Genomic DNA, 15,157 nt, shown 5'->3' on the forward strand with positions numbered 1-15,157 from the left:
ATGGAAAAATATCAGTGCAGCAAAGGGTGTTGACAGTAGCTGGGTACGTGTACTATACTTCAATTATATCTCCTCCAGACAGATAGAGAGTATTAAGAGCTACGATAAAGTTACCCAGGAGACGTAAAAGCTTGCAGCACTAGGTATTTCCAGGAGGTCTCACTTTCATGTACTGACCAGGTCCTGCCCCGTTTAGCTTCCGAGATCAGACGAGATCGGGCGCGTTCAGGATGGTGTGGCCGTAAGCCAAGATGCCTGGCTGCATGATGTCTCTTAAAGGCTGGCGGGTATTGACGGAACTGCCAGCAAAAAAAAAAAAGAAAAATAGAGGGAAATATACCAGTGCAGCAAAGGGTGTTGAAAGTAGCCGGGTACGTGTACAATTCTTCAATTACATCTCCTGGAGACAGAAAGAGAGTATTAAGAGCTACGATGAAGTTACCCAGGAGACGTAAAAAGCTTGCAGCACCTGGTATTTCTAGGAGGTCTCCCATCCAAGTACTGACCAGGCCCTGCCCCGTTTAGCTTCCGAGATCTGACGAGATCGGGCGCGTTCAGGACGGTGTGGCCGCAAGCCAAGAGGCCTGGCTGCATGATGTCTCTTAAAGGCTGGCGGGTATTGACGGAATTTCCAGCAAAAAAAAAAAAAAAAAAAATAGAAAAATGGAGGGAAAAATATCAGTGCAGGAAAGGGTGTTGAAAGTAGCCGGGTACGTGTACAATTCTTCAATTATATCTCCTGGAGACAGAAAGAGAGTATTAAGAGCTACGATGAAGTTACCCAGGAGACGTAAAAGGCTTACAGCACCTGGTATTTCTAGGAGGTCTCCCATCCAAGTACTGACAAGGCCCTGCCCCGTTTAGCTTCCGAGATCTGACGAGATCGGGCGCATTCAGGACGGTGTGGCCACAAGCCGAAAGGCCTGGCTGCATGATGTCTCTTAAAGGTTGGCGGGTATTGACGGAACTTCCAGCAAAAAAAAAATAGAAACAAAGAAAAAAGAAAAATGGATGGAAAAATATCAGTGCAGCAAAGGGTGTTGACAGTAGCTGGATACGTGTACAATACTTCAATTATATCTCCTCCAGACAGATAGAGAGTATTAAGAGCTACGATAAAGTTACCCAGGAGACGTAAAAGCTTGCAGCACCAGGTATTTCCAGGAGGTCTCACATTCATGTACTGACCAGGTCCTGCCCCGTTTAGCTTCCGAGATCTGACTTGATCGGGCACGTTCAGGACGGTGTGGCCGCAAGCCGAGTTGTCTGGCTGCATGATGTCTCTTAAAGGCTAGCGGGTATTGACGGAATTTCCAGCAAAAAAAAAAAAAAAAAAAAAGAAAAATGGAGGGAAAAATATCAGTGCAGGAAAAGGTGTTGAAAGTAGCCGGGTACATGTACAATTCTTCAATTATATCTCCTGGAGACAGAAAGAGAGTATTAAGAGCTACGATGAAGTTACCCAGGAGACGTAAAAAGCTTGCAGCACCTGGTATTTCTAGGAGGTCTCCCATCCAAGTACTGACCAGGCCCTGCCCCGTTTAGCTTCCGAGATCTGACGAGATCGGGAGCATTCAGGACGTTGTGGCCACAAGTCAAAAGGCCTGGCTGCATGATGTCTCTTAAAGGTTGGCGGGTATTGACGGAACTTCCAGCAAAAAAAAAAAAGAAAAAAAGAAAAAAGAAAAATGGATGGAAAAATATCAGTGCAGCAAAGGGTGTTGACAGTAGCTGGGTACGTGTACAATACTTCAATTATATCTCCTCCAGACAGAGAGAGAGTATTAAGAGCTACGATAAAGTTACCCAGGAGACGTAAAAGCTTGCAGCACTAGGTATTTCCAGGAGGTCTCACTTTCATGTACTGACCAGGTCCTGCCGCGTTTAGCTTCCGAGATCTGACGAGATCGGGCGCATTCAGGACGGTGTGGCCACAAGCCGAAAGGCCTGGCTGCATGATGTCTCTTAAAGGTTGGCGGGTATTGACGGAACTGCCAGCAAAAAAAAAATAGAAAAATAGAGGGATATATACCAGTGCAGCAAAGGGTGTTGAAAGTAGCCGGGTACGTGTACAATTCTTCAATTATATCTCCTGGAGACAGAAAGAGAGTATTAAGAGCTACGATGAAGTTACCCAGGAGACGTAAAAAGCTTGCAGCACCTAGTATTTCTAGGAGGTCTCCCATCCAAGTACTGACCAGGCCCTACCCCGTTTAGCTTCCGAGATCTGACGAGATCGGGCGCATTCAGGACGGTGTGGCCACAAGCCAAAAGGCCTGGCTGCATGATGTCTCTTAAAGGTTGGCGGGTATTGACGGAACTTCCAGCAAAAAGAAAAAAAAAAAAAATAGAAAAATGGAGGGAAAAATATCAGTGCAGGAAAGGGTGTTGAAAGTAGCCGGGTACGTGTACAATTCTTCAATTATATCTCCTGCAGACTGAAAGAGAGTATTAAGAGCTACGATAAAGTTACCCAGGAGACGTAAAAGCTTGCAGCACCTGGTATTTCCAGGAGGTCTCACATTCAAGTACTGACCAGGTCCTGCCCCGCTTAGCTTCCGAGATCTGACGATATCATGCGCATTCAGGACGGTGTGGCCGAAAGCCGAGAGGCCCAGCTGCATGATGTCTCTTTAAGGCTGGCGGGTATTGACGAACTTCCAGCAAAAAAAAAAAGAAAAAAGAAAAATGGAGGGAAAAATATCAGTGCAGCAAAGGGTTTTGAAAGTAGCCGGGTACGTGTACAATTCTTCAATAATATCTCCTACAGACTGAAAGAGAGTATTAAGAGCTATGATGAAGTTACCCAGGAGACGTAAAAAGCTTGCAGCACCTGGTATTTCTAGGAGGTCTCCCATCCAAGTACTGACCAGGACCTGCCCCGTTAGCTTCCGAGATTTGACGAGATCGGGCGCGTTCAGGATGGTGTGGCCGCAAGCCGAGATGCCTGGCTGCATGATGTCTCTTAAAGGCTGGCGGGTATTGACGGAACTGCCAGCAAAAAAAAAAAGAAAAATAGAGGGAAATATACCAGTGCAGCAAAGGGTGTTGAAAGTAGCCGGGTACGTGTACAATACTTCAATTATATCTCCTCCAGACAGATAGAGAGTATTAAGAGCTACGATAAAGTTACCCAGGAGACGTAAAATCTTGCAGCACGAGGTATTTCCAGGAGGTCTCACATTCATGTACTGACCAGGTCCTGCCCCGTTTAGCTTCCGAGATCTGACAAGATCGGGCGTGTTCAGGACGGTGTGGCCGCAAGCCGAGATGTCTGGCTGCATGATGTCTCTTAAAGGCTGGCGGGTATTGACGGAATTTCCAGCAAAAAAAAAAAAAAAAAAAAAGAAAAATGGAGGGAAAAATATCAGTGCAGGAAAGGGTGTTGATAGTAGCCGGGTACGTACGTGTACAATACTTCAATTATATCTCCTCCAGACAGATAGAGAGTATTAAGAGCTACGATGAAGTTACCCAGGAGACGTAAAAAGCTTGCAGCACCTGGTATTTCTAGGAGCTCTCCCATCCAAGTACTGACCAGGCCCTGCCCCGTTTAGCTTCCGAGATCTGACGAGATCGGGCGCATTCAGGACGGTGTGGCCACAAGCCGAAAGGCCTGGCTGCATGATGTCTCTTAAAGGTTGGCGGGTATTGACGGAACTTCCAGCAAAAAAAAAAAAAAAAAAAAATAGAAAAATGGAGGGAAAAATATCAGTGCAGGAAAGGGTGTTGAAAGTAGCCGGGTACGTGTACAATTCTTCAATTATATCTCCTGCAGACTGAAAGAGAGTATTAAGAGCTACGATAAAGTTACCCAGGAGACGTAAAAGCTTGCAGCACCTGGTATTTCCAGGAGGTCTCACATTCAAGTACTGACCAGGTCCTGCCCGTTTAGCTTCCGAGATCTGACGATATCATGCGCGTTCAGGACGGTGTGGCCGAAAGCCAAGAGGCCCGGCTGCATGATGTCTCTTTAAGGCTGGCGGGTATTGACGGAACTTCCAGCAAAAAAAAAAAGAAAAAAGAAAAATGGAGGGAAAAATATCAGTGCAGCAAAGGGTTTTGAAAGTAGCCGGGTACGTGTACAATTCTTCAATAATATCTCCTACAGACTGAAAGAGAGTATTAAGAGCTATGATGAAGTTACCCAGGAGACGTAAAAAGCTTGCAGCACCTGGTATTTCCAGGAGGTCACCCATCCAAGTACTGACCAGGCCCTGCCCCGTTAGCTTCCGAGATCTGACGACATCGGGCGCGTTCAGGACGGTGTGGCCGCAAGCCAAGAGGCCTGGCTGCATGATTCCTCTTAAAGGCTGGCGGGTATTGACGGAACTTCCAGCAAAAAAAAAAAAAAAAAAAAATGGAAAATGGAGGGAAAAATATCAGTGCAGCAATGGCTGTTGAAAGTAGCCGGGTACGTGTACAATACTTCAATTATATCTCCTCCAGACAGATAGAGAGTATTAAGAGCTACGATGAAGTTTCCCAGGAGACGTAAAAAGCTTGCAGCACCAGGTATTTCCAGGAGGTCTCCCATCCAAGTACTGACCAGGCCCTGCCCCGCTTAGCTTCCAAGATCTGACGAGATCGGGCGAGTTCAGGATGGTGTGGCCGCAAGCCGAGATGCCTGGCTGCATGATGTCTCTTAAAGGCTGGCGGGTATTGACGGAATTTCCAGCAAAAAAAAAAAAAAAAAAAATAGAAAACTGGAGGGAAAAATATCAGTGCAGGAAAGGGTGTTGAAAGTAGCCGGGTACGTGTACAATTCTTCAATTATATCTCCTCCAGACAGATAGAGAGTATTAAGAGCTACGATAAAGTTACCCAGGAGACGTAAAAGCTTGCAGCACCAGGTATTTCCAGGAGGTCTCACATTCATGTACTGACCAGGTCCTGCCCCGTGTAGCTTCCGAGATCTGACGAGATCGGGCGCGTTCAGGACGGTGTGGCCGCAAGCCGAGATTTCTGGCTGCATGATGCCTCTTAAAGGCTGGCGTGTATTGACGGAATTTCCAGCAAAAAAAAAAAAAAAAAGAAAAATGGATGGAAAAATATCAGTGCAGGAAAGGGTGTTGAAAGTAGCCGGGTACGTGTACAATTCTTCAAATATATCTCCTCCAGACAGATAGAGAGTATTAAGAGCTACGATAAAGTTACCCAGGAGACGTAAAAGCTTGCAGCACCAGGTATTTCCAGGAGGTCTCACATTCATGTACTGACCAGGTCCTGCCCCGTTTAGCTTCCAAGATCTGACGAGATCGGGCGAGTTCAGGATGGTGTGGCCGCAAGCCGAGATGCCTGGCTGCATGATGTCTCTTAAAGGCTGGCGGGTATTGACGGAATTTCCAGCAAAAAAAAAAAAAAAAAAAATAGAAAACTGGAGGGAAAAATATCAGTGCAGGAAAGGGTGTTGAAAGTAGCCGGGTACGTGTATAATTCTTCAATTATATCTCCTGGAGACAGAAAGAGAGTATTAAGAGCTACGATAAAGTTACCCAGGAGACGTAAAAGCTTGCAGCACCAGGTATTTCCAGGAGGTCTCACATTCATGTACTGACCAGGCCCTGCCCCGTTTAGCTTCCGAGATCTGACGAGATCGGGCGCATTCAGGACGGTGTGGCCACAAGCCGAAAGGCCTGGCTGCATGATGTCTCTTAAAGGTTGGCGGGTATTGACAGAACTTCCAGCAAAAAAAAAAAAAAAAAAGAAAAATGGATGGAAAAATATCAGTGCAGCAAAGGGTGTTGACAGTAGCTGGGTACGTGTACAATTCTTAAATTATATCTCCTCCAGACAGAAAGAAAGAACTAAGAGATACGATAAAGTTACCCAGGAGACGTAAAATCTTGCAGCACCAGGTATTTCCAGCAGGTCTCCCATTCAAGTACTGACCAGGTCCTGCCCCGTTTAGCTTCCGAGATCTTACGAGATCGGGCACGTTCAGGACGGTTTGGCCGCAAGCCGAGAAGCCTGGCTGCATGATGTCTCTTAAAGGTTGGCGGGTATTGACGGAACTTCCAGCAAAAAAAAAAAAAAAAAAAAGAAAAATGGATGGAAAAATATCAGTGCAGCAAAGGGTGTTGACAGTAGCTGGGTACGTGTACAATATTTCAATTATATCTCCTCCAGACAGATAGAGAGTATTAAGAGCTACGATAAAGTTACCCAGGAGACGTAAAAGCTTGCAGTACTAGGTATTTCCAGGAGGTCTCACTTTCATGTACTGACCAGGTCCTGCCCCGTTTAGCTTCCGAGATCTGACGAGATCGGGCGCGTTCAGGATGGTGTGGCCGCAAGCCGAGATGCCTGGCTGCATGATGTCTCTTAAAGGCTGGCGGGTATTGACGGAACTGCCAGCAAAAAAAAAAAAGAAAAAGGAAAAATGGAGGGAAAAATATCAGTGCAGGAAAGGGTGTTGAAAGTAGCCGGGTACGTGTACAATTCTTCAATTAAATCTCCTCCAGACAGAAAGAGAGTATTAAAAGCTACGACGAAGTTCCCCAGGTGACGTAAAAAGCTTGCAGCACCTGGTACTTCCAGGAGGTCTCCCATCCAAGTACTGACCAGGTCCTGCCCCGTTTAGTTTCCGAGATCTGACGAGATCGGGCGCGTTCAGGACGGTGTGGCCACAAGCCGAGACACCTGGCTGCATGATGTCTCTTAAAGGCTGGCGGGTATTGACGGAATTTCCAGCATAAAAAAAAAAAAAAAAAATAGAAAAATGGAGGGAAAAATATCAGTGCAGGAAATGGTGTTGAAAGTAGCCGGGTACGTGTACAATTCTTCAATTATATCTCCTCCAGACTGAAAGAGAGTATTAAGAGCTACGATAAAGTTACCCAGGAGACGTAAAAGCTTGCAGCACCAGGTATTTCCAGGAGGTCTCACATTCAAGTACTGACCAGGTCCTGCCTCGTTTAGCTTCCGAGATCTGACGAGATCGGGCGTGTTCAGGATGGTGTGGCCGCAAGCCGAGATGCCTGGCTGCATGATGTCTCTTAAAGGCTGGCGGGTATTGACGGAATTTCCAGCAAAAAAAAAAAAAAAAGAAAAACGGAGGCAAGAATATCAGTGCAGCAAAGGGTGTTGAAAGTTGCCGGGTACGTGTACAATTCTTCAATTATATCTCCTCCAGACAGAAAGAGAGAATTAAGAGCTACGATGAAGATACCCAGGAGACGTAAAAAGTTTGCAACACCTCGTATTTCCAGAAGGTCACCCATAAAAGTATTGACCAGGCCCTGCCCCGTTTAAATTCCGAGATCTGACGAGATCGGGCGCGTTCAGGACGGTGTGGCCGCAAGCCAAGAGGCCTTGTTGCATGATGTCTCTTAAAGGCTGGCGGGTATTGACGGAACTTCCAGCAAAAAAAAATAAAAAAAGAAAAAGAAAAAGAAAAATGGAGGGAAAAATATCAGTGCAGCAAAGGGTGTTGAAAGTAGACGGGTACGTGTACAATTCTTCAATTATATCTCCTCCAGACAGATAGAGAGTATAAAGAGCAACGATAAAGTTACCCAGGAGATGTAAAAGCTTGCAGCACTAGGTATTTCCAGGAGGTCTCACAATCAAGTACTGACCAGGTCCTGCCCCGTTTAGCTTCCGAGATCTGACGAGATCGGGCGCGTTCAGGATGGTGTGGCCGCAAGCCGAGATGCCTGGCTGCATGATGTCTCTTAAAGGCTGGCGGGTATTGACGGAACTGCCAGGAAAAAAAAAAAAGAAAGATAGAGTGAAAAATACCAGTGCAGCAAAGGGTGTTGAAAGTAGCCGGGTACGTGTACAATTCTTCAATTATATATTCTCCAGACAGAAAGAGAGTATTAAGAGCTACGATGAAGTTCCCCAGGAGACGTTAAAAGCTTGCAGCACCAGGTATTTCCTGGAGGTCTCCCATCCAAGTACTGATCAGGCCCTGCCCCGTTTAGCTTCCGAGATCTGACGAGATAGGGCGCGTTCAGGACAATGTGGCCGCAAGCCAAGAGGCCTGGCTGCATGATGTCTCTTAAAGGCTGACGGGTATTGACGGAACTTCCAGCAAAAAAAAAAAAAAAAAATAAAGAAAAAGAAAAATGGAGGGAAAAATATCAGTGCAGTAATGGGTTTTGAAAGTAGCCGGGTACGTGTACAATTCTTCAATTATATCTCCTCCAGACAGAAAGAGAGTATTAAGAGCTACGATGAAGTTACCCAGGAGACGTAAAAAGCTTGCAGCACCTGGCATTTCCAGGAGGTCACCCATCCAAGTACTGACCAGGCCCTGCCCCGTTTAAATTCCAAGATCTGATGAGATCGGGGGCGTTCAGGATGGTGTGGCCGCAAGCCGAGATGCCTGGCTGCATGATGTCTCTTAAAGGCTGGCGGGTATTGACGGAACTGCCACCAAAAAAAAAAAAGAAAAATAGAGGGAAATATACCAGTGCAGCAAAGGGTGTTGAAAGTAGCCGGGTACGTGTACAATTCTTCAATTATATCTCCTGGAGACAGAAAGAGAGTATTAAGAGCTACGATGAAGTTACCCAGGAGACGTAAAAAGCTTGCAGCACCTGGTATTTCTAGGAGGTCTCCCATCCAAGTACTGACCAGGCCCTGCCCCGTTTAGCTTCCGAGATCTGACGAGATCGGGCGCATTCAGGACGGTGTGGCCGCAAGCCGAGATGCCTGGCTGCATGATGTCTCTTAAAGGTTGGCGGGTATTGACGGAACTTCCAGCAAAAAAAAAAAGAAAAATAGAGGGAAATATACCAGTGCAGCAAAGGGTGTTGAAAGTAGCCGGGTACGTGTACAATTCTTCAATTATATCTCCAGAAGACAGAAAGAGAGTATTAAGAGCTACGATGAAGTTACCCAGGAGACGTAAAAAGCTTGCAGCACCTGGTATTTCTAGGAGGTCTCCCATCCAAGTACTGACAAGGCCCTGCCCCGTTTAGCTTCCGAGATCTGACGAGATCGGGCGCATTCAGGACGGTGTGGCCACAAGCCGAAAGGCCTGGCTGCATGATGTCTCTTAAAGGTTGGCGGGTATTGACGGAACTTCCAGCAAAAAAAAAATAGAAACAAAGAAAAAAGAAAAATGGATGGAAAAATATCAGTGCAGCAAAGGGTGTTGACAGTAGCTGGATACGTGTACAATACTTCAATTATATCTCCTCCAGACAGAGAGAGAGTATTGAGAGCTACGATAAAGTTACCCAGGAGACGTAAAAGCTTGCAGCACTAGGTATTTCCAGGAGGTCTCACTTTCATGTACTGACCAGGTCCTGCCCCGTTTAGCTTCCGAGATGTGACGAGATCGGGCGCGTTCAGGATGGTGTGGCCGCAAGCCGAGATGCCTGGCTGCATGATGTCTCTTAAAGGCTAGAGGGTATTGACGGAACTTCCAGCAAAAAAAAAAAAGAAATAGGAAAAATGGAGGGAAAAATATCAGTGCAGGAAAGGGTGTTGAAAGTAGCCGGGTACGTGTACAATTCTTCAATTAAATCTCCTCCAGACAGAAAGAGAGTATTAAAAGCTACGACGAAGTTCCCCAGGTGACGTAAAAAGCTTGCAGCACCTGGTACTTCCAGGAGGTCTCCCATCCAAGTACTGACCAGGTCCTGCCCCGTTTAGTTTCCGAGATCTGACGAGATCGGGCGCGTTCAGGACGGTGTGGCCACAAGCCGAGACGCCTGGCTGCATGATGTCTCTTAAAGGCTGGCGGGTATTGACGGAATTTCCAGCATAAAAAAAAAAAAAAAAAATAGAAAAATGGAGGGAAAAATATCAGTGCAGGAAATGGTGTTGAAAGTAGCCGGGTACGTGTACAATTCTTCAATTATATCTCCTCCAGACTGAAAGAGAGTATTAAGAGCTACGATAAAGTTACCCAGGAGACGTAAAAGCTTGCAGCACCAGGTATTTCCAGGAGGTCTCACATTCAAGTACTGACCAGGTCCTGCCCCGTTTAGCTTCCGAGATCTGACGAGATCGGGCGTGTTCAGGATGGTGTGGCCGCAAGCCGAGATGCCTGGCTGCATGATGTCTCTTAAAGGCTGGCGGGTATTGACGGAATTTCCAGCAAAAAAAAAAAAAATAAGAAAAACGGAGGCAAGAATATCAGTGCAGCAAAGGGTGTTGAAAGTTGCCGGGTACGTGTACAATTCTTCAATTATATCTCCTCCAGACAGAAAGAGAGAATTAAGAGCTACGATGAAGATACCCAGGAGACGTAAAAAGTTTGCAACACCTCGTATTTCCAGAAGGTCACCCATAAAAGTATTGACCAGGCCCTGCCCCGTTTAAATTCCGAGATCTGACGAGATCGGGCGCGTTCAGGACGGTGTGGCCGCAAGCCAAGAGGCCTTGTTGCATGATGTCTCTTAAAGGCTGGCGGGTATTGACGGAACTTCCAGCAAAAAAAAATAAAAAAATAAAAAGAAAAAGAAAAATGGAGGGAAAAATATCAGTGCAGCAAAGGGTGTTGAAAGTAGCCTAGTAAGTGTACAATTCTTCAATTATATCTCCTGAAGACAGAAAGAGAGTATTAAGAGCTACGATGAAGTTACCCAGGAGACGTAAAAAGCTTGCAGCACCTGGTATTTCTAGGAGGTCTCCCATCCAAGTACTGACCAGGCCCTGCCCCGTTTAGCTTCCGAGATCTGACGAGATCGGGCGCATTCAGGACGGTGTGGCCGCAAGCCGAGAGGCCTGGCTGCATGATGTCTCTTAAAGGTTGGCGGGTATTGACGGAACTTCCAGCAAAAAAAAAAAAAAAAAAAAAAATGGATGGAAAAATATCAGTGCAGCAAAGGGTGTTGACAGTAGCTGGGTAAGTGTACAATACTTCAATTATATCTCCTCCAGACAGATAGAGAGTATTAAGAGCTACGATAAAGTTACCCAGGAGACGTAAAAGCTTGCAGCACCAGGTATTTCCAGGAGGTCTCACATTCATGTACCGACCAGGTCCTGCCCCGTTTAGCTTCCAAGATCTGACGAGATCGGGCGAGTTCAGGATGGTGTGGCCGCAAGCTGAGATGCCTGGCAGCATGATGTCTCTTAAAGGCTGGCGGGTATTGACGGAACTGCCAGCAAAAAAAAAAAAGAAAAATAGAGGGAAATATACCAGTGCAGCAAAGGGTGTTGAAAGTAGCCGGGTACGTGTACAATTCTTCAATTATATCTCCTGGAGACAGAAAGAGAGTATTAAGAGCTACGATGAAGTTACCCAGGAGACGTAAAAAGTTTGCAGCACCTCGTATTTCCAGAAGGTCACCTATAAAAGTACTGACCAGGCCCTGCCCCGTTTAAATTCCGAGATCTGACGAGATCGGGCGCGTTCAGGACGGTGTGGCCGCAAGCCGAGAGGCCTGGCTGCATGATGTCTCTTAAAGGCTGGCGGGTATTGACGGAACTGCCAGCAAAAATAAAAAGAAAAATAGAGGGAAAAATACCAGTGCAGCAAAGGCTGTTGAAAGTAGCCGGGTACGTGTACAATTCTTCAATTATATCTCCTCCAGACTGAAAGAGAGTATTAAGAGCTACGATGAAGTTACCCAGGAGACATAAAAAGCTTGCAGCACCTGGTATTTCTAGGAGGTCTCCCATCCAAGTACTGACCAGGTCCTGCCCCGTTTAGCCTCCGAGATCTGACGAGATCGGGCGCGTTCAGGATGGTGTGGCCACAAGCCGAAAGGCCTGGCTGCATGATGTCTCTTAAAGGTTGGCGGGTATTAACGGAACTTCCAGCAAAAAAAAAAAAAAAAAAAAGAAAAAAGAAAAATGGATGGAAAAATATCAGTGCAGCAAAGGGTGTTGACAGTAGCTGGATACGTGTAGAATACTTCAATTATATCTCCTCCAGACAGAGAGAGAGTATTAAGAGCTACGATAAAGTTACCCAGGAGACGTAAAAGCTTGCAGCACTAGGTATTTCCAGGAGGTCTCACATTCATGTACTGACCAGGTCCTGCCCCGTTTAGCTTCCGAGATCTGACGAGATCGGGCGCGTTCAGGATGGTGTGGCCGCAGCTGAGATGCCTGGCTGCATGATGTCTCTTAAAGGCTGGCGGGTATTGACGGAACTGCCAGCAAAAAAAAAAAAGAAAAATAGAGGGAAATATACCAGTGCAGCAAAGGGTGTTGAAAGTAGCCGGGTACGTGTACAATTCTTCAATTATATCTCCTGGAGACAGAAAGAGAGTATTAAGAGCTACGATGAAGTTACCCAGGAGACGTAAAAAGCTTGCAGCACGTGGTATTTCTAGGAGGTCTCCCATCCAAGTACTGACCAGGCCCTGCCCCGTTTAGCTTCCGAGATCTGACGAAATCAGGTGCATTCAGGACGGTGTGGCCACAAGCCGAAAGGCCTGGCTGCATGATGTCTCTTAAAGGTTGGCGGGTATTGACGGAACTTCCAGCAAAAAAAAAAAAAAAAAAATAGAAAAATGGAGGGAAAAATATCAGTGCAGGAAAGGGTGTTGAAAGTAGCCGGGTACGTGTACAATTCTTCAATAATATCTCCTGCAGACTGAAAGAGAGTATTAAGAGCTACGATAAAGTTACCCAGGAGACGTAAAAAGCTTGCAGCACCTGGTATTTCCAGGAGGTCACCCATCCAAGTTCTGACCAGGCCCTGCCCAGTTAGCTTCCGAGATCTGACGAGATCGGGCGCGTTCAGGACCGTGTGGCCGCAAGCTAAGAAGCCTGGCTGCATGATGTCTCTTAAAGGCTGGCGGGTATTGACGGAACTTCCAGCAAAAAATAAAAAATAAATAAATAGAAAAATGGAGGGAAAAATATCAGTGCAGGACAGGGTGTTGAAAGTAGCCGGGTACATGTACAATTCTACAATTATATCTCCTCCAGACTGAATGAGAGTATTAAGAGCTACGATGAAGTTACCCAGGAGATGTAAAAAGCTTTCAGCACCTGGTATTTCCAGGAGGTCACCCATCCAATTACTGACCAGGCCCTGCCCAGTTTTTCTTCCGAGATCTGACGAGATCTTGCGTCTTCAGGACGGTGTGGCCTCAAGCCAAGAGGCCTGGCTGCATGATGTCTCTTAAAGGCTGGAGGGTATTGATGGAACTTCCAGCAAAAAACAAAAGAAAAAAGAAAAATGGAGGGACAAATATCAGTGCAGCAAAGCGTGTTGAAGGTAGCCGGGTACGTGTTCAATTCTTCAATTATATCTCCTCCAGACAGATAGAGAGTATTAAGAGCTACGATAAAGTTACCCAGGAGACGTAAGAGCTTGCAGCACCAGGTATTTCCAGGAGGTCTCACATTCATGTACTGACCAGGTCCTGCCCCGTTTAGCTTCCAAGATCTGACGAGTTCAGGATGGTGTGGCCGCAAGCCGAGATGCCTGGCTGCATGATGTCTCTTAAAGGCTGGCGGGTATTCACGGAATTTCCAGCAAAAAAAAAAAAAAAAAAATAGAAAAATGGAGGGAAAAATATCAGTGCAGGAAAGGCTGTTGAAAGTAGCCGGGTACGTGTACAATTCTTCAATTATATCACCTGGAGACAGAAAGAGAGTATTAAGAGCTACGATGAAGTTACCCAGGAGACGTAAAAAGCTTGCAGCACCTGGTATTTCTAGGAGGTCTCCCATCCAATTACAGACCAGGCCCTGCCCCGTTTAGCTTCCGATATCTGACGAGATCGGGCGCATTCAGGACGGTGTGGCCACAAGCCGAAAGGCCTGCCTGCATGATGTCTCTTAAAGGTTGGCGGGTATTGACGGAACTTCCAGCAAAAAAAAAAAAAAAAATGGATGGAAAAATATCAGTGCAGCAAAGGGTGTTGACAGTAGCTGGGTACGTGTACAATACTTCAATTATATCTCCTCCAGACAGATAGAGAGTATTAAGAGCTACGATAAAGTTACCCAGGAGACGTAAAAGCTTGCAGCACAAGGTATTTCCAGGAGGTCTCACATTCATGTACTGACCAGGTCCTGCCCCGTTTAGCTTCCGAGATCTGACGAGATCGGGCGCGTTCAGGATGGTGTGGCCGCAAGCCGAGATGCCTGGCTGCATGATGTCTCTTAAAGGCTGGCGGGTATTGACGGAACTGCCAGCAAAAAAAAAAATAAAAATAGAGGGAAAAATACCAGTGCAGCAAAGGGTGTTGAAAGTAGACGGGTACGTGTACAATTCTTCAATTATATCTCCTGGAGACAGAAAGAGAGTATTAAGAGCTACGATGAAGTTACCCTGGAGACGTAAAAAGCTTGCAGTACCTGGTATTTCTAGGAGGTCTCCCATCCAAGTACTGACCAGGCCCTGCCCCGTTTAGCTTCCGAGATCTGACGAGATCGGGCGCGTTCAGGATGGTGTGGCCGCAAGCCGAGATGCCTGGCTGCATGATGTCTCTTAAAGGCTGGCGGGTATTGACGGAACTGCCAGCAAAAAAAAAAAGAAAAATAGAGGGAAATATACCAGTGCAGCAAAGGGTGTTGAAAGTAGCCGGGTACGTGTACAATTCTTCAATTACATCTCCTCCAGACAGAGAGAGAGTATTAAGAGCTACGATGAAGTTACCCAGGAGACGTAAAAAGCTTGCAGCACCTGGTATTTCTAGGAGGTCTCCCATCCAAGTACTGACCAGGTCCTGCCCCGTTTAGCTTCCGAGATCTGACGAGATCGGGCGCATTCAGGACGGTGTGGCCGCAAGCCGAGAGGCCTGGCTGCATGATGTCTCTTAAAGGTTGGCGGGTATTGACGGAACTGCCAGCAAAAAAAAAAAAAAAAAAGAAAAATGGATGGAAAAATATCAGTGCAGCAAAGGGTGTTGAAAGTAGCCGGGTACGTGTACAATTCTTCAATTATATCTCCTGGAGACAGAAAGAGAGTATTAAGAGCTACGATGAAGTTACCCAGGAGACGTAAAAAGCTTGCAGCACCTGGTATTTCTAGGAGGTCTCCCATCCAAGTACTGACCAGGCCCTGCCCCGTTAAGCTTCCGAGATCTGACGAGATCGGGCGCATTCAGGACGGTGTGGCCACAAGCCGAAAGGCCTGGCTGCATGATGTCTCTTAAAGGTTGGCGGGTATTGACGGAACTTCCAGCAAAAAAAAAAAAAGAAAAAAAGAAAAAAGAAAAATGGATGGAAAAATATCAGTGCAGCAAAGGGTGTTGACAGTAGCTGGATACGTGTACAATACTTCAAT

General features: G+C 46.2%; 8 non-coding genes and 35 pseudogenes across 8 annotated transcripts; all 43 read right to left on the minus strand.

Moving 5' to 3' along the window:
• Window positions 1–128: 128 nt before the first annotated feature.
• LOC136731450 (uncharacterized) lies at window positions 129–247 on the minus strand (annotated as a pseudogene).
• Window positions 248–457: 210 nt separating this feature from the next.
• Window positions 458–576, minus strand: LOC136731924 (5S ribosomal RNA). Its single transcript, XR_010809735.1, has one exon. It is a non-coding gene; the product is annotated as a 5S ribosomal RNA (ribosomal RNA).
• Window positions 577–796: 220 nt separating this feature from the next.
• Window positions 797–915, minus strand: LOC136731910 (uncharacterized; annotated as a pseudogene).
• Window positions 916–1,139: 224 nt separating this feature from the next.
• On the minus strand, window positions 1,140–1,258 carry LOC136731324 (uncharacterized; annotated as a pseudogene).
• A 219-nt stretch (window positions 1,259–1,477) lies between these two features.
• On the minus strand, window positions 1,478–1,596 carry LOC136731920 (uncharacterized; annotated as a pseudogene).
• A 224-nt stretch (window positions 1,597–1,820) lies between these two features.
• Window positions 1,821–1,939, minus strand: LOC136731448 (uncharacterized; annotated as a pseudogene).
• A 210-nt stretch (window positions 1,940–2,149) lies between these two features.
• On the minus strand, window positions 2,150–2,268 carry LOC136731630 (5S ribosomal RNA). Its single transcript, XR_010809622.1, has one exon. It is a non-coding gene; the product is annotated as a 5S ribosomal RNA (ribosomal RNA).
• A 219-nt stretch (window positions 2,269–2,487) lies between these two features.
• Window positions 2,488–2,606, minus strand: LOC136731472 (uncharacterized; annotated as a pseudogene).
• A 215-nt stretch (window positions 2,607–2,821) lies between these two features.
• On the minus strand, window positions 2,822–2,939 carry LOC136731170 (uncharacterized; annotated as a pseudogene).
• Window positions 2,940–3,147: 208 nt separating this feature from the next.
• Window positions 3,148–3,266, minus strand: LOC136731476 (uncharacterized; annotated as a pseudogene).
• A 223-nt stretch (window positions 3,267–3,489) lies between these two features.
• LOC136731788 (uncharacterized) lies at window positions 3,490–3,608 on the minus strand (annotated as a pseudogene).
• A 554-nt stretch (window positions 3,609–4,162) lies between these two features.
• Window positions 4,163–4,280, minus strand: LOC136731953 (uncharacterized; annotated as a pseudogene).
• Window positions 4,281–4,500: 220 nt separating this feature from the next.
• On the minus strand, window positions 4,501–4,619 carry LOC136731561 (5S ribosomal RNA). Its single transcript, XR_010809557.1, has one exon. It is a non-coding gene; the product is annotated as a 5S ribosomal RNA (ribosomal RNA).
• Window positions 4,620–4,838: 219 nt separating this feature from the next.
• On the minus strand, window positions 4,839–4,957 carry LOC136731219 (uncharacterized; annotated as a pseudogene).
• A 214-nt stretch (window positions 4,958–5,171) lies between these two features.
• On the minus strand, window positions 5,172–5,290 carry LOC136731248 (uncharacterized; annotated as a pseudogene).
• Window positions 5,291–5,509: 219 nt separating this feature from the next.
• On the minus strand, window positions 5,510–5,628 carry LOC136731948 (uncharacterized; annotated as a pseudogene).
• A 215-nt stretch (window positions 5,629–5,843) lies between these two features.
• Window positions 5,844–5,962, minus strand: LOC136732007 (uncharacterized; annotated as a pseudogene).
• Window positions 5,963–6,179: 217 nt separating this feature from the next.
• Window positions 6,180–6,298, minus strand: LOC136731369 (uncharacterized; annotated as a pseudogene).
• Window positions 6,299–6,515: 217 nt separating this feature from the next.
• Window positions 6,516–6,634, minus strand: LOC136731810 (uncharacterized; annotated as a pseudogene).
• Window positions 6,635–6,853: 219 nt separating this feature from the next.
• Window positions 6,854–6,972, minus strand: LOC136731991 (uncharacterized; annotated as a pseudogene).
• A 214-nt stretch (window positions 6,973–7,186) lies between these two features.
• On the minus strand, window positions 7,187–7,305 carry LOC136731333 (uncharacterized; annotated as a pseudogene).
• A 226-nt stretch (window positions 7,306–7,531) lies between these two features.
• LOC136731109 (uncharacterized) lies at window positions 7,532–7,650 on the minus strand (annotated as a pseudogene).
• A 210-nt stretch (window positions 7,651–7,860) lies between these two features.
• Window positions 7,861–7,979, minus strand: LOC136732030 (uncharacterized; annotated as a pseudogene).
• A 226-nt stretch (window positions 7,980–8,205) lies between these two features.
• On the minus strand, window positions 8,206–8,324 carry LOC136731712 (5S ribosomal RNA). Its single transcript, XR_010809700.1, has one exon. It is a non-coding gene; the product is annotated as a 5S ribosomal RNA (ribosomal RNA).
• A 210-nt stretch (window positions 8,325–8,534) lies between these two features.
• On the minus strand, window positions 8,535–8,653 carry LOC136731750 (5S ribosomal RNA). Its single transcript, XR_010809718.1, has one exon. It is a non-coding gene; the product is annotated as a 5S ribosomal RNA (ribosomal RNA).
• A 209-nt stretch (window positions 8,654–8,862) lies between these two features.
• Window positions 8,863–8,981, minus strand: LOC136731772 (uncharacterized; annotated as a pseudogene).
• Window positions 8,982–9,205: 224 nt separating this feature from the next.
• On the minus strand, window positions 9,206–9,324 carry LOC136731531 (uncharacterized; annotated as a pseudogene).
• A 217-nt stretch (window positions 9,325–9,541) lies between these two features.
• On the minus strand, window positions 9,542–9,660 carry LOC136731811 (uncharacterized; annotated as a pseudogene).
• A 219-nt stretch (window positions 9,661–9,879) lies between these two features.
• On the minus strand, window positions 9,880–9,998 carry LOC136731850 (uncharacterized; annotated as a pseudogene).
• A 215-nt stretch (window positions 9,999–10,213) lies between these two features.
• LOC136731334 (uncharacterized) lies at window positions 10,214–10,332 on the minus strand (annotated as a pseudogene).
• Window positions 10,333–10,559: 227 nt separating this feature from the next.
• LOC136731762 (5S ribosomal RNA) lies at window positions 10,560–10,678 on the minus strand. The gene has a single exon (XR_010809719.1). It is a non-coding gene; the product is annotated as a 5S ribosomal RNA (ribosomal RNA).
• A 214-nt stretch (window positions 10,679–10,892) lies between these two features.
• LOC136731339 (uncharacterized) lies at window positions 10,893–11,011 on the minus strand (annotated as a pseudogene).
• Window positions 11,012–11,221: 210 nt separating this feature from the next.
• Window positions 11,222–11,340, minus strand: LOC136731263 (uncharacterized; annotated as a pseudogene).
• Window positions 11,341–11,549: 209 nt separating this feature from the next.
• LOC136731790 (uncharacterized) lies at window positions 11,550–11,668 on the minus strand (annotated as a pseudogene).
• A 224-nt stretch (window positions 11,669–11,892) lies between these two features.
• LOC136731473 (uncharacterized) lies at window positions 11,893–12,010 on the minus strand (annotated as a pseudogene).
• Window positions 12,011–12,220: 210 nt separating this feature from the next.
• On the minus strand, window positions 12,221–12,339 carry LOC136731950 (uncharacterized; annotated as a pseudogene).
• Window positions 12,340–12,558: 219 nt separating this feature from the next.
• Window positions 12,559–12,676, minus strand: LOC136731233 (uncharacterized; annotated as a pseudogene).
• A 221-nt stretch (window positions 12,677–12,897) lies between these two features.
• LOC136731484 (uncharacterized) lies at window positions 12,898–13,016 on the minus strand (annotated as a pseudogene).
• A 543-nt stretch (window positions 13,017–13,559) lies between these two features.
• On the minus strand, window positions 13,560–13,678 carry LOC136731909 (uncharacterized; annotated as a pseudogene).
• A 208-nt stretch (window positions 13,679–13,886) lies between these two features.
• Window positions 13,887–14,005, minus strand: LOC136731210 (uncharacterized; annotated as a pseudogene).
• A 209-nt stretch (window positions 14,006–14,214) lies between these two features.
• LOC136731606 (5S ribosomal RNA) lies at window positions 14,215–14,333 on the minus strand. Its single transcript, XR_010809599.1, has one exon. It is a non-coding gene; the product is annotated as a 5S ribosomal RNA (ribosomal RNA).
• A 209-nt stretch (window positions 14,334–14,542) lies between these two features.
• On the minus strand, window positions 14,543–14,661 carry LOC136731592 (5S ribosomal RNA). The gene has a single exon (XR_010809585.1). It is a non-coding gene; the product is annotated as a 5S ribosomal RNA (ribosomal RNA).
• Window positions 14,662–14,877: 216 nt separating this feature from the next.
• On the minus strand, window positions 14,878–14,996 carry LOC136731737 (uncharacterized; annotated as a pseudogene).
• Between the last annotated feature and the right edge of the window lie 161 nt (window positions 14,997–15,157).

This window comes from Amia ocellicauda, unplaced genomic scaffold, assembly GCF_036373705.1.
Source record: "Amia ocellicauda isolate fAmiCal2 unplaced genomic scaffold, fAmiCal2.hap1 HAP1_SCAFFOLD_33, whole genome shotgun sequence".
NCBI classification, from domain to species: Eukaryota; Metazoa; Chordata; class Actinopteri; order Amiiformes; family Amiidae; genus Amia; species Amia ocellicauda.